This window comes from Ochotona curzoniae, unplaced genomic scaffold (assembly GCF_017591425.1).
Source record: "Ochotona curzoniae isolate NIBS_2020 unplaced genomic scaffold, NIBS_Ocur_1.0 contig_66, whole genome shotgun sequence".
Classification (NCBI taxonomy): Eukaryota; Metazoa; Chordata; class Mammalia; order Lagomorpha; family Ochotonidae; genus Ochotona; species Ochotona curzoniae.
The window spans coordinates 4,868,849-4,892,701 of NW_024466512.1; the positions used below are offsets into that span (position 1 = coordinate 4,868,849).

At 53.4% G+C, this 23,853-nt stretch overlaps 1 protein-coding gene across 2 annotated transcripts in view; it reads left to right on the top strand.

Annotated features, from left to right (window-relative positions):
* EEF1AKMT2 (EEF1A lysine methyltransferase 2) overlaps positions 1-23,853 on the top strand; it is a 76,672-nt gene that overhangs the window by 34,167 nt on the left and 18,652 nt on the right. The window contains exon 7 of one of the 2 annotated variants that reach the window (XR_005885007.1): positions 2,338-2,456. The exons of the other annotated variant lie outside the window; for it this stretch is intronic. The gene's annotated coding sequence lies outside the window, so the exon portion shown is untranslated. The remainder of the gene's footprint in view (positions 1-2,337; positions 2,457-23,853) is intronic. 2 annotated transcript variants of the gene reach the window in all.

Genomic DNA, 23,853 nt, shown 5'->3' on the forward strand with positions numbered 1-23,853 from the left:
AAGAGGCTCCTGGCTTCAAATTGGCATAGTATCGGCGTTGCGGCTCACTTGGGGAGTGAATCATCGGACGGAAGATCTTCCTCTCTGTATCTCCTCTCTCGTCTCTGTATATCCGCCTTTCCAATGAAAAATAATAAAAATAAATCTTTAAAAATGTGAACTCAGTTTCTTTAAAAAAAAAAAGCTTTATAACAAGTGTTTTGAATTCTGTATCCCCTACTACTTGATGTCTTCCTCAGTTAATTCTGAGGTTGGCAAAAGCTTTTGCTCCTTTGCAGGGGAGTCTTCAGTAATATTCACTGTGCCTCTCTGTTATTGTACTTCTTCTTGAGGCAGGTTTCTAAGCTCTGTCATCACAGGTCTACAGTTTGATTTTACTTATTGCTGTTGGTGCACGGCTCTTTGTTTGCAGTCACTTGTGCCACTCCCTCCAGCGAAATCCAGGTCTGGGTTCTTATGTTAGATTTCCACCATAGTCTCCGTAGCCCCAGCTCCTGGTTCACCAATCTCCACCTCCTGTGAAACCATGCTGAGGCTGCATCATTGTCTGTACAACCTTTCTCCCACTTCCTGTTAGAGCAGTTCCCAGGATTAGGCAGACACCAGATGTCCTATATAACTAGATTGTTGGTGGTGCTGATCTTGCCGGAACCTGTTGGCTATTAGTTCTGAGGGCCACACAGACCTATTTTTTTTCTAAAGATTTATTTTATTTTTATTGGAAAGATATACAGAGAGGAGGAGAGACAGAGAGAAAGATCTTCCTTCCGATGATTCACTCCCCAAGTGAGCACAACGGCTGGTGCTATGCTGATCCAAAGCCAGGATCCAGGAACCTCTTCCAGGTCTGCCACGCAGGTGCAGAGTCCCAAGGCTTTGGGCTGTCCTTGACTGCTTTCCCAGGCCACAAGCAGAGAGCTGGATGGGAAGTGGAGCTGCCAGGATTAGAACCGGTGCCCATATGGGATCCTGGTGCATTCTAGGCAAGGACTTCAGCCGCTAGGCCATGCTGCTGGGCCCGCACACAGACCTATTTTGACTGTGAGTTGCCAAAGTCATTATTTTCCCTGTGGCACTGTAAATGCACTGAACTGAGTAAGTTTGCCCCCAGCTCAGCGCATGCACAGCTTACTGTTGTCCCTGCAGTCTTTAAGTTTTTCACCCTCTACAAAATGGTACCTGATATGCCACTGCTAGAGGTCTTGATCTGCTAGCCTTCAGGTTTGAGGGCTACCCGGACCTATCTTGGGTGGAACCTGTAGCACGCCATGTTATTTCAGTTCACTGAGCCAGAAATGAGTTCACTCCCAGCTCAGTTCATGTGCAGTACTGTCCTTAGTCTTTGCCTCCTTAAACAGAATGGCACCTGATTCAGCACTAGAGGGTGGACTGTGTCGTGAAATCCACCCTGTTCCATCACCACCAGTCTGGGATCTGGCACTTTGTTTCTGCTCCTGGTCAAACGAAACAGACCAGCAAGTCTTTGTCTGGGCTCACCTCCTAAACTCCTGGTGAACGCCCCTTCCTCCCTTGTTACTGGTAGAGCTCTGGCTGCTGGCGCGGTTCAGATCGCCATTCGCTGCAACACCACACTTTTATGTCTGCTGCTTTCCTGTGTTTGTCAGTCTCCAAGTGCCCTTTTTGCTGTCATTCTGTCTTCTATTTCCTCTCTGCTTCATACTGCCTAATGTTTCTCCATCTGTTTAAACGTGTCCTTACCGTATTCCACCATCTTGATTCTTTCCAATTTGATGAATCTTAAACCAGTATGTCCATACACACATGAAGACACATTATAGGTAATAAAATGTTTAAGGCAAATATGTTTCTGTCAAAAACCAAACTTCATATTAGAAAATTGCCTGTGGTATGTGTTTGACAAGTTTGTAAACATTTGACCATAGAGCTGCTTAACCTGAGAAATTAAAAAAGTTACTGATTGCATAATGTGCTTCCACTTTCTATGTAGAAAGATTGAGATAGAGACTGGCTGGGCCCAGGAAAATCAGGATATCTGATATCTGGATCCATGACTGGGGTATTCTGCCCGAAACACGCAAACTGCTCACTCACCTGTGATCTAATTTACCATGCTGAAGCCCTCTGGCTTTGAGATGTCTGCTGCTTTATGCCACAATGAAGTTGTTACGAGTGCTAGCCAAATGCCTAACGTAAATGCTTGTAAGGTTGGTTTGCCTTTGCATCCCTTTATTTGAATCACTTGATGAAGTGGGTCAGGAAGCAGTGGTGCTAGCCCCTGTGGAAGGATTGTACTGGGACAGTAGATGCCAGGTAACTGCTGTGCACATCAGTGTCCGGAAATACTGTCTTCTCCAGGGAACCCTCTTCTCATTGGAATTGTACATCCGGGCCACCAAGGTCTGTGCTCAGATCCAGACATGCATTTGTATTTGAAGAATGACGACCAGAGTGAGCAGAGGAGGAATCTGGGACAAGTGGGCCTTTCACAACTGGTTGGAAATCATAGTGTGCAGTTCCTCCTCCTTAATCTCTCTTTAGGGCTGGTGCTGAAGTACTTTCTTGCATAGTTAGGAAACGAAGATTGATGCAATAACTGGATTTCCAGGGGTGTCCTTTATGATGTGTTTTAGTAAGGGCTAAGCAAAGGCTAAGAATACCCTTCAGGTTTAGGTCCTTGTCCATTTTAAGTGTCTATTTTATCCAGAAATAAATATAAGTGTGATGGGGAAAATAAATAAGTAAATGTACTTATTTAGAAATGTATTTATTTGGGGGGGGAGAGAGAGAGATTGAGAGAGCAAGTGAGAACTCCCATCCCTTGGTTTATTCCCCAGATATCAGTGATGGGTTGGGGAGGGTGCAGCCTGGGGGCTGGGAATGCATCCATGGGTTTCATCTGGACAGCAGGAGCCTGGTTGGTGGGCCTTCACTGTGCCTCTGAGGGTTCTCGTTCACACGCAGCTCGAATTGAAAGCTTCTGCTGAGGCCGTCTGATGGGGAAGGCAGGCTCTTTCACTGCTGAGCCGGATGCTTGCTGTTTTGTCTTTCCTTTCTATAAGGAAAATATTATCCCAATATGGATACATTTGAAAGCAAATGTACAAGGATTTATGGTGCACTTCCTTCATTGCCCCTGAGTCAAGACAGGAGAACCAAGGGTTAATATGTTAATGACCATGGATTAGGAAGTTGAAAATTTTAAAATCAGTGAAAAATGCTGAGTTGGTTGGAATCTTTAGTAACCATTTAGGAAGCAGTGAGCTGATGTCTTCCAATGGCTTCCACCTTGCATTATCCATATTGTTCTACCCAAGAGTCATGTGTGTTCCTCATTCTGTAGCTTAACACTGCCATTCATCATGATGGCATTTTTAAAATTTGAAGGTGAGTAATATTTCAGTCTATGTTTTTGTTCTTGTACAGGAACTGACCATATGGCATGTAAAAGTACAATGACTGTTTACACTAGTTTAGAACACAGTTGATTTCCATTGTTTATTTCTTTAACCTTCTTATTTGTATATAAGTAAATATCTTGTTGTCAAGAGTGATCCTATGATTATAGAAATGTTGGCTAGAGTAGTGTTGCTTTGTTACTTGATTCTTCCCTCGTGGAAGGTAAGAGAGATGTATAGTGTTTTTCTCATGCATATCAATTCTTTTATATTTCAGATATGGTTAGACTATAGCTGTAGGGTATGTGTGCATGCACATCACACACACACAGAGGCAAGGCTGATTTTTAAGAACAGTAATGGATATGAACCCAAACAGGAGATCTTTGCTTTTGATTCATGTAACAGAATGACCAAGTGCTGAGGAGAGCTGCATGATTCACAGGCCAGTCTGTGGGCCAAGTGTTCTGTCCATGTGTTTATGTTTGAAAAAGAGACAGATATATAAAGAGATCACTCTTTCATGTGCTGGCTGTAAGGGCTGGAGTTGGCTCATCTGAAGCCAGGAGCCTGGAGCACCCTCTGTGTCCACATGGGCACAGAGGCCCAAGGACGTAGGCCACCCTCCACTGCTTCCCCAGGCACTTTAGCAGAGAGTTGGGTGGGAAGTGAAGCCCCTGGGGATGGGAAGTGGCGCCCATATGGGATACCGCTGTAGGCTGCAGCTTTACATATTGCTACAACATTAACCCCAGAAACCCATTTTTTTACCCCTTGATATTTTAAATTAAAAAAGATTTAGAGTATGTGTTTAAGTTCTGTGGAATCACAAGCTGTATTTAGTTTCATGCTTTCCTCTTAATGAGAGCAAAATTTCACTGAGTTTCCTTTTTAGTGGGATAGGCCAGATACTCGTGGTGTTTCGAGCACATCGCTGGGGATGCATCAAAAACAGACTGTTCCTGAGACAGTGACTGACGGGGACAGAAGAGGAAAGGTCAAGTTGGGGCTGTATCTCAAACACTAAATGTGGATTCTTTAAGAAAGAGTTAAAAAATAAAATTAAAAGAGTAAAAAGTCTTTTAGAAAATAAAGGTGAAATGATTTGCATTTGAAGGTGATAATATAAACATTTGTTAGTCCGGTTGTACAGTTGGAAGAATTTTTTTTTTTCTGATAGAAACATTTTTATAAGTTTTATTCACTTGAAAGAGAGACTCTTTCGTCCCTAGCTTTACTCCGCAGATGTCTGTAAGTGCCAGTGCTGGGCCAGATGCAAGGCAGGAGCCAAGATTTCATCTGCATTTCCCTTTGGGGTGGTAGGGGTCCAAATACCTGGGCCATCTTCAGCTGATTTTCCCTGGCCATTTGCAGGGAGCTGGATCTGGAGTGAGGAGCTGGGATAGGGACTGAGACCTGTAGTGGGTGCTAACTTGCCTGCTATGCCACAATGCATTTAATTTCTAAATTAAATTCAACATACATAGCAATTTGAAATTATTGTCACTTGTTTAGCCATCTCTTTGTGGAGTAACTAAGTCAGATTAAGTTACAGGTTGATCATGGAAAAATTGTAGTGACTGGAATGTACCTCACCTTGATCATAAATGGATCAGGGATTGTGCGTTTGGATCTGATTATTAGGATAGCAGAGTAGATGGGAGAGCTTCACTTATTCAACATTGAAAGCTTTATGACACTTCGGAGGAGTTACTGTTTTTTGCTATTTACTGTGTGTGAAGTTCAGTCTGCTTTCCATGTCTGTGTTTCCTTGTAGCATAGAACACTGATGGAGCGTATTAACTATGCAAAATGAAAAAAACCCAGGAATATCAAACTGAAATAAGTTGAACTGTTTCTGTGTTCTTTTTAGCTTCCTTTGCCCATTTAGTGAGTTACAAGCGTGACATTTGTTGTGTTTTCAGCACTTGCTGACTTGGAAACCCGGGTTTGTGCTCAGGACCTGGGCTTCCTACCCACACCCTGTGCTGCACAGTGCCGCCCCAGCTGGCATGCTTCCATACGTCAGTGGGGCTGGCCATGCAGTTACAAAGTGGGCAGCTTCACATGCATGCCTTTCAGTAGTCATTGCTCTCTAGGCTGCTTTCAGCTCTCACTTCATATCAAGGGGATGACGTTGGTGTCATCAGATTCACTGCGGTGTGTGTTTCTCCATGAAAATAAATAAACTTGTCTTAGTTATTGGTTCAAAAAGGAGTTTTGTCTCCAAGAACTAAAATACCTCTTTAAAAAGGTTCACGTATGTGTGTGTGAGATTGCAGCTGAAGGTATGACACATTTTCACTGGTTGGCGGAAAGAGAAGGGCTGGCTGTGCTGCAGCTTGCTTGGTCGGCAGTACCGCTGGCTGCACATGGGCAGCGACGTGGTCCAGATCATAGAATTTAGTTTTCTGAAGGAGATCCTCATATGTAAATTGTCCCCACTTTAGAATCAGTATTTTGGCTTTCATCTATAACCTTAAACTTTGCATATTTTCCATAAGAATATATTGTGCTAACTTGTTTTCAGTAGCCAGTCTCTTTAAAAACACTTCAGGTAGATTCAGTGATGTCTGCCTTCCCATGATCTATTATAAGCAATTTAAAAAAGGTTCTGCTTTAAAAAAGGTCTTTTCAAATGTAGAAAGAACAGTGTGAAATGTGAATGACTGGCTTTTAATACAGCAGTCTGTGACAAAGAGGCAGTGGCTTTTGGAAGTTGAATAAAGGGGTTAATACACGTGCATCTGCACACTGCTGTTGGGTCCAGTGTAGAACATGTTTGACATTTGTTTAGTTCACTCTGTGGGTCTAAGAAGAATAGTATGTTATTCTCTCAACCCAGTTTATAATTTTTTAGTGGTGAGCTCTTTTTTGCAACCATAGGCACAGAGATTTTATGGGAAAAACTGAACAACACTTACTGGCACTGGCTCAAACTTCAAAGCTTAGCCCTTTGTTGCCTGAACATCACATTTATCTAGTGCTAAAGGCACAAAAATGAAACAGCCACTAACTACCTAAGGCACTCCTTAGTGCATATCAGGACCCAACCTTTACCCTCCTCTGCACAAATGCGCTTAGCTGAATACTTTTATTAGCTTGTTGATACAAGTTATAGTTGGTTACACCCTTTCTTAATAAAGTGCACCTTTATTGTCTCCTGTTGCTTAAGAGCTTTAAACTTGGAGTGGAGGAGCTCTTGGGTGTAGACTAGTGCCTGGTCGGCTTGGAGTGGCTACATGAGGCATACTGCACATGCCGGCATTCCTCTGTTTGGCGGTCCTGTTGCAGGGGGAGCCAGGAGGTCCCTATTGCTGGGCTTCATCTCTGGGTGTGAAGGGAAGGACTCTTAAGTGACCCCTGCATTTTTTATTTCCCAAAGCATTTTGTGACTTAGGCTGATGACAATGGAATAGTTACAGATAATTGTTTAGAGATTATTTGTGGATTTATTCCTAAACTGACCTGTGACTTTGAGTGTGGGTGTCTGGTTGTACAGAATCTGGTTCTGATCTGATTGGCCGTTGAGCATTGAACAAAGGTGGACAGCTTAGCTCCCCTCCCCCCAGGTGTAGCTTGCAGAGCTTTAATCCCAGAGTTTGTCCCATGGAGTTTATAGTTGCTGTTGTGATGCTAGCAGAAGTCTGACAAAAGTCTTTTGGACAAGAACTTTCTTTAGAATAAAGAACTAAGAAGTGAGCAGGTCCTGCGTGTGGGTTATCACTGCCTTCTAGAAGCATGAGTGACACAGCCTTAATGTATACATATTTTTAGCATTTAGAAGTTCAGATTTAGAAAATGAGAAATAGCTATGCATTGGCTAGCAGCGCAGCTTTTTAAGCAGGTATTTTAGTTCATGCTGTCTCAAGAAAGTCTCAGAACCAGAAAAACAGGCTGCTTTAGATGGGAAAGAAGGTGTTCCAGCAGAAGAGCTGCCGAAACCACCCTCCTTGGAATTCTGCAAGCAACAAGAATAATGGCTGCAATAATTGCTTCCAGGCTTAGGAGCCTGCATCTTGTTTTTTAAGTTGACCTGATGAACTAATAATAGCAGGGATAAACTGAATGCTTGCCAGCAGGAGTCACTCTAGGACTCCTAATAAAAAGTTAGTAAATTAAGCCGTCTCCTTGCAGCTCTCCAAGGCTGCATGCGGTGATGCTGTGATGGGGTGGCCTGGGTAGGCTCCTGTTGGCCCTTTAGATGAAATGGCGGCTCACATCGTCTCCTGTGGCCCTGTGGCCGCTGTTGTTTTAGCCAGACATTCGGTATTTGCTCCTTTCAAAACTTGCCTTTAATACATTAAAAAAAAAAAATTAGTCTTGGTGTGGATGTCAGTGTGCTACTTCGGAAGGCTTCCGGCTTTCTTAGTTCTAACTCCCACATCATGTCCTAACTGGATGAACTTCCATCCTGCTCACGGAGCCACGGTCCTTGGAGGAAACTGTAGCTTGTATCAAGGGAGACCACAGCCCTTGCTTTTCTGAGAAGAATGGGTCCAGTGTGGTGACAAGCTAAAATATTTCTGCAATAGCCATGAAATACAAGTTTCCCAAGTACACACAAGCTCAAGAAGTTAATTGTTCATTTATGTTTGATACTGGGATTGAAACATTGGATTAAAACCAATTAAATGTTCCAAGGAGCAACAAAGTTTCCTGATTTATGAATGGAACTATTCAAATGGTGCAGACACAATCCGTGCAAAGTAACGAGGTGTTTTGTTTTTTTGGCAAAGGAGAGCACAAAACAGGCGTAGGGAGTTGTTTCTTGCAACTTTCTCTTTAAATCTTTTTCGATCCAAGGCCAGCAACATAACATCCTTGAGCAGGCAGGAGAAGCGGGGAGTCTGGGTGCCCTCGGTGGCAGCCCTCGCCCTCCCCCAGGTGAGCCGCGCCGCGAAAGGACTGCACTCTATCGCGGCTGCATTCCTGAACTTAAGTCAACATCCTCAGTTACAGAACTGAACATGCTCGGCCTCTGCTTAGCAACCGCAGAGCCTTCCTCTGCCAGTCGCAAGCATTTTGGATGCCGCTTCTGAAAGCACACGTTCCTTTATTTTCGTCGGTGCCCCGAGTCAGAGAACCTGCGCCGCATTTTCCCAAAATGTGACAACACTTCCACGTCCCTCCCCTGCCTCCTAGCACCCCGCCGAATTACGCTCGATTCTTTCCACCTCCAACAGCTAAGAACCCGGAAGCTGGCCGTCCGAAGCCCACGCGGCCCAGGGTTTCCACCAGGCTTGTGCGGGGGGCGGGGAGAGGAGCCCGCGGGCCCGGACCCCCTCGCGCGTCCCGGGGCCTCGCCGGCGCGGCTCTGCTCGCAGGACGCCCTCTAGCCCCGCCGGCGGCGCGCCGCGACCCCCCCACTCCCCGCCCACCGGCGGCTGCGCGCACTGCACACTCGCCCGCCGCACGCCGCCCGGCTCCTGCACGCCGCCGCCGCCGCGCCGAGCGCCCGGGCCGCGACGCCGCCCGCACAGCGCGGGGCCCAGTTCACGCAGCCGCGGTCGGGCGGCGGCGGCGGGCGCGGCGGGCGCGGGCGGCCTGGCCGGGGCCGGTTAAAGGGACGAGTTGCAAACAGTTCAGGAAGTGACAAGCCGATTTCCTCCTCCCTGGGAGCCGCTCGCTACAAAGCGCTCGGCGCCGGCAGGAGAGCGTGCGCGCGGCGGACGCGCGGCGGGCAGCCCGGACGACTTGGCGAGCGCTGGCGGTGACGGCACGGGGCCCGTGCCCGGAGCACCCCGCTGCGCACAGTAAGCGGGGCCGGGCCGGGTGGCGGCGGTAGCGACTGCAGCAGCCGGGGGCGCGGGGGGTGGGGGTTCCTTCCGTGTGCGCCCCGGCCGCAGGCTGAAGGGAGCCCGGCTCGCGTGCGTGCTGGGCTTGCCTTTTTTTTTTTTTTTTTTTTTTTCCGCTTTCCCTGCGCACCGCCGGTTCTCTTTTCGCGTTGGATCGGGCGGCTCCTGGGGACGCTGGGTCCGCCCCAGTGCGGGCGTGGGACTTGTCAGCAAGCGAGATTGCGGGGCTGCCGCGGACAGTGCGTGTGGGACTGGGGCGGCTGCGCTGGGGATGTCCCCTCTTCTGGGTCTCAACTGCAGCGGTGGATTCACTGCCGCCGCCAAGCACCGAACCCGGCAACCCGGTGGCTCCGCGTGCCCCGAAGTTCCAGCATCATTTGCAGACAACTCTTTGTTCGCGGAAGTTTGAGTCTGGCGGCTCAGGGTTGCGGGCGCGCAGCAGCGGGCTCCGAGGCGTCGGTACGGTCCCGGGCGGCCGCGCCGGGGGCCAGGGGGCGTCCTGTCCCGGGCGGGGGAGCCCGCGAGTGGCCGCGGCAGGGCTTGGCAGAGTGGGGGCGCCCGCGCTGGCGTGGCGTCTGCACATGGCAAGAAGGGCCGTCTGGCGCTGGCACGCTGGCGAGTCTGCTTTTGGCTGCTCCTGGGTTTGCAAACCCGTGGGAGTCGGGTTCCCTGCACCGGGTTTCTCTTGGGGCGGAGACGAAGGCCAAGAGGACACGCAGCGCCGGAGGAGAGTGCGGGGCTCGCGTTGCCCCGAGGGCCTCCTCAAGTGTCCCCAGCCCCCACCCCGCCTGCGGGCCGGGGACAATGCCCGTGGTGCCCGGCGGGACGCTGGGGCAGTGGCGGCCGCGCGGGTCGGCTCGCTCGCTCCTCCTCCCACGGACGCCCTCAGATGTCGGGCGCCCTCCGTCCGAGCGCCGGCGTTCGTTCGCACGTCCTATGCTCAGAACGACAGTGAACAAAGAAAAGCTTCTTGCAGCATTTGATGAATGGGATTCTGCCTCCTATAGGCCACACTCTGAGTCTTCCATACGGTACAATGTCCGCACTTGGCGGTGTCGGGAAGTGGCCCCCGCGGTGCACCGCGTTCCGGTCGGAGGTCCTGGCTAGGTCCTGGCTAAGGCCTCTGCGTCGCCGCCTCGCCGGAGCGGGTGCACACGCAGCCAGGCCGACGGCTGTCCAGCCGGAACAAACGTTTGTGGGTGTTGGGTGGTGGAAAGAAGGGGCTGTTTTCTATTGACTGCCGCGGGAGTTGGAATGGCATTGTTTATTGGACTGGGAAGTCGGGCAGGCGGCTCACGCTGCCTACAGCCTGTTAGCGGACTTGCAGATGACACGCCAGCCACAGTTCCCCCCAGCAGTCCCTGCCGGCTGGGAGGGGAGGCCACCTCGCTGGGAATCCTGGACTCACCTCGCTGGGAATCCTGGACTCCTGGTTCCCCGACGCCGCCTGGCTGGAGGACCAGGAGGGGTGGAGTCAGCCTCCCCCACCCCTCTACCCGTACTTCCTGACTCGGCCAGGTTTTGGTTTCATTTTAATTTATCCACTTAATAGTAACTTAACTCAGTTATGGGTTTGTTACTGAATTGCAGTTCTGTAGCCCTCCCCCGGCCCCTTGCCTAGCTATGGATAAAAAGGGCCACTTGGTCCAGTTGAGAGGGAGGGCCGCTGGCCTTGGCTGGACCTGTGGCTGTCACTGGCCCCACAGACCTGGAACACGCCGAGCCAGTGTCCAGGGAGCTTTTAGGGGCCAGCAGTCCAAGGGGAGGCTTGGGGAAGGCCCACGGAGAGGACCAGGGGACTGCAGAGGACTAGTTGAAATGATTTTGCCCCAAGCCTTGGGATCCCCTTCCCCTGCACAGCACCCTCCCCCACTCCCGCGTGGGGATGGATGTCCTTTTGCTGTCCAAGTCAGACTTAAAGCTGACTGTGCCATTGTCACACAGGTGAGCCTGTCCATGCCTTTGGTGCCAGTGCTGCCTGCAGTTTTTGGGGGGGCGCATTCCCACCATCTGATGGCCTTTGGGAAGTTAACACGTGAGAGTTGCTGTCATCCGGACATCTTGCCGGAGACCCTGGTGCTATTTCCCACTCGGCCTCTCAGTCTTTTCCAACTCTTCCAACTCTCTGGGCCTGTAGAGCTTGATGGGCCCTGACCCCTGGCTGCAGCCGAGCAGGACCGGGCCAGCTCTCCTTTGCAGGAGGCTGCGGAGGAGGGAGGCTGCGGTGGGCATCGCAGCGGGCAGCAGGGGGCGCGCCGGAGCTCTTGGAAATAGCGCGGCCTGCTCCCCCGCCCTGCTGCTGGGGCTGCTGGGCACTCGAGCTGCGTGCTGGGTCCACCTTCTGGTGGCCACGTGGATATTTTCTCTAGGCGGCGTGGCTTTCTGCAGTTAAGACTGCACGCTGCGTGGAAAACTTCTTGTTCGTTCTCACCTTTGACAAAACAAAAACAAAAACAAAAACAGCAACGAAAGTAAGCCAGTCCCCAGCCTAGCGCCACCCGGTCATTACTAGCTCACCTCTAGTGTGTAATGAAAGAAACCTGCAGGCATAATTTGTTATGTAGTATGCTGATAACACAAGTTTCGGGTTTAGATGGGAACCAGATGTGGAAGGACAGCCTTTAATTGATCCAGCAAGGTGGGGACTTTCATAGATTAATTAGTCCTTGCAACAAGTCCCCCCTCCCAGCCCCCCAGGTGATTGTTTTTTGTGCTTTCCCCGGGCTCTGGCTAGGCTGTTGCCGTCCATCCGGGCCTCTGCCTTGCTGCAGCTGTCCTCTTCGCCAGACTTCCTCTCTTGAAAGAACCGGTTTGTTGCCAACACGAAGCACATGGCTGGGTCTGGTCGGGCTCAGTGCACCGCTTAGCTGTGCTAGGCCCAGCTCCTCCTCCTCGCCACGTCCAGCAGCTGCGCCGTCCTCCACACTGCGCGACGGCCAGGCCGGGGGCCGGGGGTGCTGCGAGGAATGCCCACTGGCTTCCCTCCACTCCTTAAGTGTTCCCTGCTGCAGGAAAAGCGGCTGTCTCTGGCCCTCCTCCTCTGGTGAGCTGCTGAGTCCTTTCTCCCTTCTGGAAGGCTGTCTCCAGGGCTGGGGTTACCCGGGGTTGGGAACTGCCCCTTGTAGTTGCTGACCTCGGGAATGGTAGTTTGGCCATCCCATGCTGGGATGTGAACTTTGGAAAGTCACCGGAGGCCTGGATATGCTGATGTGCCCTGGGATGGGATGACCATGTACGTTAGCATGATTAATGGCCCCCCACCACTGCAAAGTATATTCAAAAGCAATTTACTGTTCCCCGGGGTGGTTCTTACAGTGAAGCAATTTTCTTTGCTCAACAACTTTGTGTTAAAGGTAACTTCTTTGATACTTAATGCAAACCTCCTGTGCACGTGGGTTTGGGTCTAGATTCGGCTAGGTAAATTGCAGGCTGCGGTTTAGCGGTGGTGCCTGTTTGAACCCTCCCAAACGTGGGTCGAGGGAATCTGGGTTGTTGCCTTGAGAAAGTTCTTAAAGATCCTGAGTGGCCCAGTGAGTGCGGGGCCCTTGAGGGTGAAGGAAAGCGGGCTGTGCTGGAGAGGTGGGGGGCTGTGTTGGAGAGGTGGGGGGCTGTGCTGGAGAGGTGGGGGGCTGTACTGGAGAGGTAGGGGGCTGTACTGGAGAGGTGGGGGGCTGTACTGGAGAGGTGGGGGGCTGTGCTGGAGAGGTGGGGGGCTGTGGCTGGAGAGGTGGGGGCTGTGCTGGAGAGGTGGGGGGCTGTGCTGGAGAGGTGGGGGCTGTGGCTGGAGAGGTGGGGGGCTGTGTTGGAGAGGTGGGGGGCTGTGGCTGGGGAGGTGGGGGGCTGTGCTGGAGAGGTGGGGGGCTGTGCTGGAGAGGTGGGGGCTGTGCTGGAGAGGTGGGGGCTGTGTTGGAGAAGTGGGGGGCTGTGCTGGAGAGGTGGGGGGCTGTGCTGGAAGAGGGTGTAGCTGGAGAGGTGGGGCTGTGCTGGAGAGGTGGGGGCTGTGGCTGGAGAAGTGGGGGCTGTGCTGGAGGCCGACTTTGATTCCTTACAGCAGCCCGAGGTGCTTGAGCTTTCCAACAAATAGAGACGTCCTCGGTAGGTTTCTTTCTTTTTTTTTTCTGTTCTTCTCTATCTTTTTTGTTAAATGTGGGTTGATTGAGAGGGGGACTGCCAATGGGTGGGTCTGAAAGCAGTCTCAGGAACCCGAGAAAATAAAAACACATTTGAAGGACTCGGGACGATTTTGCATTTCAAAGGGTCTACCTTGTAGAATTTCACATCACGTCAGAGGTTATAGAGAAGTGTGACAGGCACCCCACCCCCCCGCTCCTGCTGTGGGGGCCGCACGGGGAGCTGCCTTTTGCATGGTGTTAGTGGGGGAGGTGGTGGTGGCTGCAACCCGGCCAGACCTTGCCTCCCGCCCGCCCGCCTGCATCGTGGAAACAGCAGCTCCTCTCCTGCGAGGGACTTTGTCCACAGCGCGCCTGACCCCGGGATGCAGTGGCAGGCTCCCTCCTGACTGCTGGGCTACTCCTCTGCCTGCTCTCAGTAGACAAAGCGAGCTTGCAAAGATGTAGCCAAGATGCTGGGCGTTCCAGCCCGTCCTGAGCCCCAGCAAGCCTGCTGAGCTGAGGCTCCAAGAGGCCTGGTGACTGGCCCAGGGTCCCACAGCTGGAGGGCAGAGAAGCCTGTGTGGCTGGCTGCCCGCCTTTGGTGGGTGTATTTCCGAGATAGAATCGAGTTGGGCTCTGTTTTATCTCCAAGCATCAATTTTGTTTAGTCTTGTGAACGCCACAGGGAAACGTGCACGCTTTGACTGCCTCTTCTTGCTCCCCCATCGTTTTCCAGTGACTTTGGTCGGGAGGGTGGTGGGGTGGGCTGTGGGGCTGGTTGCGTTTGGTGTCTTCTGTGAGACAGAGGCTCCACCAGAGTTGGGGGGCCGGAAATGTTTGTCTTCGTCTTTACAAAATACAGCTTCATGAACAAACATAATTATCCCAGTGACCTTCTTGGGGGGAAACAGGAAATAAATCTGGCAGCTTGCTGGCAGCATCTCCGTTTATTCTGATTCCATTTTCCATTCACAGAGATTGTTTGAGGGATTCTCAGCATTTCCCCACCTCCCCACCCCTGTTTGCATTTGTAATCAGATGCCTTACACTAAGCTGTGGGGTTTGCTGGCCCAAGTTCCTATGGGGCCTAAAGTTCTGAACCAGCGGGTGACTTTTTGCAGAGTGGCCTTGGTTTGTGGGGAGCCGGGGGACCCACCTCTAGCAGGGTGACCCTGACCAGCCCGGGGCTCCCATACCCACGTTCCCAGAAGCTGCAGCATGCTACTCAAGGTTGGTTACCTGGCGAGGTTCAAAAAACAATGGCAGACGCCCCAGGTGGCATCCGGCCCAGTCACACCAGTCTCAGAAAGAGGGTGGCAGGCCGTGCCCCTAGCCTTGGTGTTTTTGAAGTTCTCAGTTGGTTCTGTTCTATGGCTGAGCGCAAGGAAGGAGGCATGGCTGGACCCCTTGCCCTCCGGCCTCCCTCGGCAGCAACCTGGAGGGTCTTGCTTTTTAGGAGCAGAGCAAGCCTGTGGGAATTTGCTGCTGCCACCCTGTCTTGGCAGAGGAGGACCTGAACGGTCCCCACCCTTGGGTGAAATGCCTGCCGTGGACGTCATCTAGGCAGTTCCTGTTTCTGACGGGCTGGGACGTGGGTGCACCTGTCCACACAGGAGTCAGCACAGCCCCTCTGGGCCACCACCTTGCCCAGAGAGGACGGCAGGTACGATTCAGGCTGTGGTTTTAGGGCAGGCAGTCCTTGGGCAGGCCCTGCCTTGTCCCAGTTCCCTTAGGAGGTTGGGCACCGGGCGTCCTGCTGGGATTCTGGAGGCGTGATGCATTGTGAGTCTGGGGAGAGGTTGGTCCTTGCCCCCTGAGTTGCCACCTGCTTATACCTGACAGCTTGGTTCTGTCCCTTTGTGATATACACAGACTTGTGTGTGGAGTGGCTGGTGCCTTGGAGAGCCAGAGCTTTGGTCTGCTGATGCAAGCTTCCAGAACACAGCTGCTTTTGGCTAATGAACATGTTCCCCTCCTCACCCCCATTAGAGAAGAAAACTGTGAAAACAGCCATGTTGGCAGGGAGAGAAACAGAGTTCCCATGCATTGGTTCCCTTGCCCAGTGCCCACAGCAGTCAGGACTGAACTGCACTGGAGAAGGGCAGCCCGAGTACGGGCCGGGTCTTGTGTCAGGGACCTGAGTTCAGGAGCTGTCACCTGCTTCCGGTGTGCACTTTAGCCGGAAGCTGCAGTTAGCTGGGACAGGAGCATCAGCAGTGAGCTGCCATGCCCCCGCCCCCACCCTGGGCCAAGCGCCTGCCCCTTCCTTCCTCCCAGCTGCTGGCAGATCCCTCAGGTTGCTCATTAGGCGAAACCAAGACCCCATTTCCCCTTCTGGAAGACCAGTCCCGAGGCGCAGTGTTGTGACTTAGTGAAGGTGACCTTGAGGACAGGGTTGGCCACTCTGCTCCCCACCCTGGGACTGGTGAGTAAGTCAGGACCCTTCCCTCTAGTGAGGGAAGGAGAGGCGGAGGAGGGAGAGGCTGCTGGCTTGCTCCAGGCCGGTGATTCTCGGTTCATCTTGCAGACATTAACTAGGCACTTGCTCTGTGTCTGGCCTGCAGGCCCTGACTGCTGTGCAGGGGGCTGCGAGGGCAGTTAGCAGAGCTGGCTGGCTCCTTGTCATCCGGTGCCCACCACGTGCAATAGACAGTTCCTGCTGTTCTCAGGAGATTGCCCACAGGGTACCATGATGACACTTCCTGAAGAGTCCTTGGGTGGGGTGGCCATGGGGGGGGTGGCATGTGGGACCCACTCGGTGTCCTAGAAGTGCCCCATGGAGAGGAGGTGGCTTGTGTGGGTTCCTGTGGCTGTTGCCCATCTTGTCCCTGAGGCCAACCTCCTTCTCCCACCACCTTCCTCTGCCCCCCTGGCCAGGGTGTGAAGCACCCTGATGACAAAGCCGAGCTGGGAGAGGCCTGCCTGGCTCTGCCTGGAATTCCCCCTTGCTCTGGCATTCGTGTTGGCTGGGGGCCTGGCAGTGAAGGGAGGCTCCGTCGGCTGGCTCGCAGTGGCCTGTGCTGTTGGAGGGTGCAGTGTCTTGGTGCTCAGGGTGAGCTGGGGGACTCGGGGACTGCAGAAGCGGGGGAGGTGGCAGACGGCTGGGAGCCCCACTGCAGCATGGTCCTATGGGCCAGTCCCTGGGATCCCCCCTCTCTATGTCCCCTACGCGCTCTGCAATTGCATTTCTTATCTAGAAGGTGGCGGGCACAGTACCGCTTACTCAGCCCAGGCCGCCTGCCCTGGGCCTCTGGTCTCACTGGCTGTGCCATCCTGTGCTTGCAGGAGGATGGGTTGAGAGCTTGTTTGAGAAGCCCTTCATAAAGGACAGGTGAATATAGAGGGGTGCAAGGAGCAGGCACATCTGCTGGTACCCACAGAAGTTCTGCCCTGCGGCCCCACCTGGGCTCTGCCAGCAAGGCCTTCCTGAGGGAGCAGGAAGCACTGAGATTGGTGAGTGGGACAGGAACCTTGGGCAGACTTGTTGGTGTGACCCCCTCTGCAACTTGGGTGGCATGCCACTCTGAAATCAGGGCTGGGTTCACGTCCCAGCTCTGCCCTTTGTTGACCAATTAGTGGCCACTGCTCTGGTTGGGTTCTCTCCTCTGGGATGTGACAGTGCTGACAGCACCCACCGGCTGGGACCCTGAGCGAGGGCAGGAATGGGGGCACTGAAGCCCACAGAGTAGCCCACGCTGCCTATGGCAAGGGGCAAGCCCCTGGGAGGACAGGGGAGGGGGTCACAGACCGGGCGGCAAGGGACTCGGGGCAGAGCCAAAGGAGCCTGACCAGGAACCACGTGGGTGATGCTGGGGCGGAGTGCACCTTTGCTTGCCTAGTGTTGTGTGCTAAGATGACTGCTGGGATTCCAAGGGGAAGGCCTGGAAGTATGTCTTGTGTTAAATTTGTTAAATCTCTTAACTGGAGTCCAGACTAAGTCTCCATTGACCATAAGTGACTTAATTTGGTCCAAAACATAGTATGTGAAATGCATGTGCAGGCCGAGCCGTGTCCTCCAAGTCCCGGCCGTCTTGGGCGGCTCTGCCCCACTGGCTGTGGTCCTCCCATCGGGCCACCTCTCACATTCCCTCTAGGTTCTTTGCAGCTGGTGTCTTTGGTGTTGTGTCCCTTCCTGCAAGTTTGGAGCTGCCTTTGACAGCTGTCCCCGTTGTCCTCTTGGCGTGGGCGATGTGGTAGCAGCTGGTTCCTTGGCACCGCCCCCCTGGGGGGTTGTGATCGACTCTGGGAGCTTCTGGATTCCTGTACTGCCTGAAGAGGATGGCAGCCTCTGAGGAAGTGAGAGTGCATCTGAGCCCTCAGAGCCATCTCTACCCTCGTGTGGGAGATTGAGAGAAAGGCCCGTAGCATCCCCCACTGCCCGTGGTGTCTGGGGACAAGCTGTGAGCATCACATGTCAGCTCTGCCAGCCCTGCACCACATGGAGCCAGCAGTGGGGATAATCTTTGGTTTTCCTTTTTATTTTTTTTTTAATTTTTATTGGAAAGGTAGATTTACAGAACAAAGGAGGGACAAAAAGATCTTGCATTTGCTAGTTCACTTCCCACATGGCTAAAACAGCTGGAGCTGAACTTGTCCAAAGCCAGAAGCCAGGAGCTTGTTGCGGGTCTCACATACTGGTACAGAGGCCCAATTGGGCTATTATCTGCTTCTTTCTCAGGCCATAAGCAGGGAGCTGGATGGGAAATGGAATAGGTGGGATGCAAATTGGCGCCCATATGGGATGCTGGTGTTTGGAGGTGGACAGTTAGCCAGTTGAGCCTTTGCACTGGCATGTGAGGGGATAATCATGACATTTAGCCTTTCCTACTGATTTCCAACAGGATGCTTGGAGGGAGAGTCCTGGTGCAGGGGTGTGGAGAGTTGGTGCTGTTGACTGGATTCCAGGAGGGAGCCTCATTCCAGGCTGACTGGTCCCCTGGCTGGTCTTCAAGGGCCTTCTTTGGAGGACCCATCCAGGGGCTGGGCTTGGGTGGCCTGCTGTGTTTTGGACATTGAAATGAAGCTCCAGCCAGAGGGGCTTCTGGCTGCCTCTGGTCTCCTGTTGTGGTGGACCCCATGCTCAGTTCAGCACAATTAGACCCTAGTAAGTACCCAGTGTGTGCAGCAGGCACTGCCACATGCCCCAGGAATCCAGAGGGTAGGACACCAGATACCTGCTTGCTGGGAGCTCATCGCCCATGCGGTTGAAAGATCCTGCTGCCCCTGGCCGGACAGAACTAATGATGCAATGAGGTGTGTGTACATGCAACGTCCTGGGATGCCATGGGGACATCACTTGGAGGACAGGGAAAGCTGCTTCCCAGAGGAGGTGACAAGTGAGCCGCATCTGGAGCAGCCAGCCAGAGGTTAGAGGAAGAATGAGGAGCACAAGGTATAGTGCTGACACTAGCTCCGGGGCCTGAGGGAGCAGGCACGGCAGAGGAGGCTGGACTTGAACCCTGAAGGCTGGGAGCCCGGGCCATGGTGCTGACTCCCGCATTCTGGAAGGTTCGGCCCCTGGGACAGTGGCAGTACAGGACAGATTGAAAGAGTCACAGAGAGGCTGGGGTGAGCCTCAGTGGGCCAGGTGTGTGGGGCAGGGCATTAGGCTTTTCCTGTGATCCTCTCTGGGACCCACCTGCTGGGTGGCACCGTCTGGGGGCCAGGCCTTTGGGCCTGTGGGTGAACTTGAAGAGCAGAGGCCAGCCCCCAAGGGCTGAATGTTCACCTGTGCTGTGGTCTCTGTTCCCTTCAGCCAGCACTGGCTCATTGGGGTAGAGGCTTGGAGTCCCACAAACCAAAGGAATCAAACATTATTGCATGAGGTAGAAACATCGAAGTCCCTGTAGAACTACCTTTTTCCTCTTTTTTTTTTTTTCAAAGATTTATTTATTTTTATTGGAAAGGCAGATATACAGAGAAGAGAGACAGGAAGATCTTCCGTCCGATGATTCACTCCCCAAGCGGCCGCAACAGCTGGAGCTGAGCCAATCCGAAGCCAGGAGCCAGGAGCTCTTCTGGGTCTCCCACGCGGGTGCAGGGTCCTAAGCCTTTGGATTGTCCTCAACTGCTTTCCCAGGGAGCTGGATGGGAAGCGTGGCTGCTGGGATATGAACCGGCACCCATATGGGATCCTGGCACGTTCAAGGCAAGGACTTTAACTCTTACACTATCATGCTGGGCCATACCTTTTTCCTCTTAAAGTAGAGAGATATAAGCACCTGCCCACCAGTGTGCCCAGTATGCCTGTAGGAGGCACCTCACGCCCCCAGGCCCAGTCTGAACGGCTCGCCCCTGCTGGAGGGGGTGGATGCTGACACAGGCTCGCTGGGGAGCTGCCTGCTTCAGTCACCTGACTCTTGGCAGTGCTTCCTGAGGCTTCTACCACCCTCAGGTGCCAGCCGAGATTCCAGGACCTGGTGATTGTGTGACATGTGACCCAGGCTCCAAGGAAGGGAAGGGAAGGAACCAGCAAACCTGCACGGAGAGGCAGCAGCCTGGGGCCTTGCTGGTTGGCATGCTCCCCCCAGGGAGGGAGAGAGGACGGTTAGCTCACATCCCATGCGCTGGATGTGAGCCATAGCGATTGCCAGGGAGAGTGGTAGATGTCTTCATCGGGAAAGAAGAGCCAAGGAGAGGTTGCTAGGCCAAGCAGGTGCCAAGGTGAGCCTAAAACCGGAGGGAGAGAGCTGAGTGGCCAGAGACGGGTGCTGAGATCCTGTCTGGACTGGACACGCGGGCTGTTGAGAGCATGGGTGATGGTGTGGTGGATGGGTTTTAACTTGCCTTGGAAAAGAAAGACTTGGTCTTAGCTCATGTGGGGTTCAGGCTTGTCCCTCCCTGAGTGTTCAGGAGGGACTCCAGGGAGTCCTTGTTCTAGATGTAATCTCACAGACCAGAAGGGCCAGGGCAGCGTCTGCTTCATGCTCCTGAGTGGGTTTGAGCCTGTGTGTCCCTCTCCTGGGTGTCCAGCTAGCGTGTCTGTGTCTGACCAGCCCCTCTTTCACTCCTGCCCAGTTTCTGGGTGGAGCATTGAGAGGCAGGGGGGACTCGATGATGGGCCCCCGTGAAAGACAGTAAGTGGCCTGGCCAGGCTTCAGGTGCTCCTGGGGACCACGCTGAGCCCATGTGCCTGCTGTGCTTGAGGCTGGCACGGCCTCTGCTCACTTTTCAGTCCAGCCGTTTGATTGCTGCTGGCGTGTGTGTGGTTCTGGAGCAAAGTGGGTGGCTCTGGGGTGATCCTGGCAGACCTGGCCCAGGGGAAGGACAAGGAAGCCCAGGCACCTCTGTCTGCCCAGGGTTGGAGCAGCCACCCATTGCTGCCTAGCTTTCTTGGCTAGGAGGAGCCTGCAGAGTGTCTGTTTACAGTCCCCATTGGTTTCTGTGTTGGAGGCATTGTGGGGAGGTGGTGGCATGAAGGACAGCCTGGCTGTCTTGCACACCACGCCTCGTGGGACCCTGCACGCTGGAGGGGCCCCCCTGCTGGCGGTGGGGCAGCAAGGTGCAGCTCTTAGCAAATTGTAAATGGGTGCTTTTTGATCAGACAGCTTGCTTTGCAGAAAGAACCGTTTACAATACAAAGCAGTGCAAAGGAAGCATTCCTCTGCGAGAGGGCTGATGTCAGAAAGTCCTGAGAGGAAGGGTGGCTGGGCAGTTGACTTCTCTGTGCTGTGGTGTTGCAGGCTTGGAGTGGTAGGGCTCATGGGGCCTGGGACCTTCCAGGGGCCTCCCACCTCTTCCCCCGAACCAGCACTTGGCAAAAGCCCATTGCATGCCAGCTCTGTGCCAAGTGTGTTCCAGGTTTCTCATTTTGTTCCTATAGTTATCCTGGAAAGTTGTTTCCTTTAAAAAGAAAAAATGAGGTTTGGGGCCAGCATTGTGGTGTAGCAGGTGAAAGCCGCCAGCGTCCCATAGGCGCACCAGTTCATGTTCTGGTCTTGCTGTCTGCTAGGGACCAGGAGCAGCAGATGGCCTGTGTGTCTGGGCCCTTGCCCTCCGAGAGGAAACCTGGATGTGGCTCCTGGCTTGTACCCGGATCAGCCCTGGCTGTTGTGATTCCTTGGAATGGACCAGAGGCTGGAATCTCTCTCTCAAGGCTTACTTATGTGGAAGGAAAGGGGAGAGCAGCAGAGAGGGTGCGCTCTCATCTGTTTCACTGCCTAATGGCCAGGGTCACCAGGGCTGGGCCAGGCCGAGGCCAGGGGGCCAGAGCTCCGGCCACCTCCCGCTTCCTGTTCTGATGTCTGGGAAGCAGTGTGGCCAGCAGTCAAAGCAGTACACTGAGATGCTGGCATGCACGTGGTGGCTTCCTCTGCTCCGCCACAGGTTGGGCCTTCGTGGTCATTGTGGGAGGTGGGCCAGTAGGTGGAAATCTGCCTTTCTCTCTCCTTCTCTCTTAGCCACTACCGTTCACATTAATAAAATCTTTAAAAAATTTTTAAAAGGTTTATTTTGTTTGGAAAGTCAGATTTACGTAGAGAATGAGATACAGAGAAAGATCTTCGCCCACTGACTGGTTCACTCCCCACGTGACCACAACGGCTGGAGTCGAGCCTATCTGAAGCCAGGAGCCAAGAGCTGCTTCCAAGTCTGCCATGCAGGTGCAGGGTCCCAAGGCATTGGGCCATCCTCTATTGCTTTTCCAGGCCATGAGGAGGGAGCTGGATGGGAAGTGGAGTAGCCAGGATACAAACCGTCACCTCTATAGGATCCTGGCACATGCAAAGTGAGGAGGTTAACCACTAGGCTACTGCACCGGGCCCGAATAAAACAAATCTTAGCAATAACAACGAAAGGCAGAGACCATTCTCCCATCTGCTAATTCTCCAAAATCCCAGGAACTGGGCCCCCATCTGCCTTTCCTGTCTTGGAGCTGGGCACCTCACGTCATCCCGTGCTGTCTCGCAGGAAACTGGAAGGGGGATTGCAGCAGGGCCCTGAACCCAGGCGCGCCAGTACGGGCTGTGGGAGATCCCAGCCTGAAGTCTTCGTGGCCAGGCCCAGTGCCTGCCCCTGGTGGCTTTCGTGCTTGAGTTTTTCCTGGAGCATGGCCGCACCCATGTGTGCCTGAAGTTTGTCCATTCTTTGACAGTGGAGCTGAGAGGCTGTGGCCTTCCCTTGGCAGAAGTGCAGACTGCGTGCCCCTCCGTGCTGGTTCACTCCCTCCTTGCCTGGGCCCGTGTTGTCCGTAGGACAGTGCCTTGCCACGTACAACCCCTAACATTAAAGTTCACTGAAAAGAAATGAACTTGGAAATGTGGTTCCTCATCTGCCCTGACCATGGGTCTGGGGTTTTGTGGCAAGGTCCTCTGGGAAGCACAGCTGCAGGACATTGCTGTCATTGGGGGGGGGGGGGTTCTATCAGGCCTGAGTGATGATGGGAGGTATCCCTCAGACAGAGGGAACTCGGGCCTGAAGAAGGGGCTGTCCCTAGGCCTCGCGTGTGACCTGTGGCAGGCCGCACTCCTGGGCCTGCTGGCCTCTGGCTCTGCCATGTCCAGCCCTCCTGCCCCCATGCCTGGGTAAGTGTACGTACCAGGCTCCACGGAAACCCCCAGAAATGCGCTTTCCTGTGTGCAGGTGGGGCCCCGCTCCAGGCCATCTGGGCCTGCCAGGCTGTGCTGTTGGTCCCATCGTGCTGGCGTGGCAGTGTTTCTGTCCTCTGTGCTGTGCTCGGAGGGGACTGTCTGGGCCTGTTGGTGGCAGCTGGGCCTGCTGTAGTTGTATTTGAATGGATGCAGGCTGCTTGAGTCTGCAGCTTACTCGAGCAATGCCCATGTTATGATCAAGAAAGGAGCAACCGAGATACTTTGATAAATTCAGCCCCGGAATTGTCACATGAAGGAAGTGTCTGGTAAGGAGGAAGTTGGGGTTGAGAACACAGACCCGGAAAGATTTCTTTGCTTCTTGCTTTAAAAGGGGAAATAGCTCTGGAGTAGCTTGGAAAGGCCAGACTGGATTGCGTGTCTCCCTTCTATCCTGTGTCTTAAAAGCTTTGGTTTGTTTACTTGCGGTGTGTCAGAAGTATTATTTGAAATGCAGAGAGAACAGGCAACAGTTTCCATCCGCTGGTTCACTCTCCAAGTCTAGGGACAGATTGGGCCAAATGCAGGAGCTGGGAACTTAGTCCAGCCTCCTCGGTGAGTGGCAGGGACCCCAGTGCGTGGGCTGCTGCCTGCTGCCTTCCAGGGCGCACAGTCCTGGGAGAGCGGCTTCCAGGGCAGACCGGGGCCCCAGGCAGCATCTGCGCCAGCACCTACCCTGTCGTCTCCTGTGTCTCCAGTGGGCCATGAGGGCATGGCAGATTGGACTGTGATCACAGCTGCTCTCTGCCGTGTCAGCACCCACAAAGGGGATTTAATTGTGTGTCCCAAAAGAATCTGGTTCACTTAGAATAGAAATCATCTGTGTTTTCCCTGGGGAGTTGGTGTTTGCTGGGCTGTGGCCATGTGTCCTCTCTTCGGATTGTCTCACAGTCAGCTGGGGGTGGGGGGACCACTCCTGCTTGGCAGCAAGGACCCGAGCTTGTGCCGTGTGCATGAGCCCGGTTGTGGTGGGCCAAAGCCA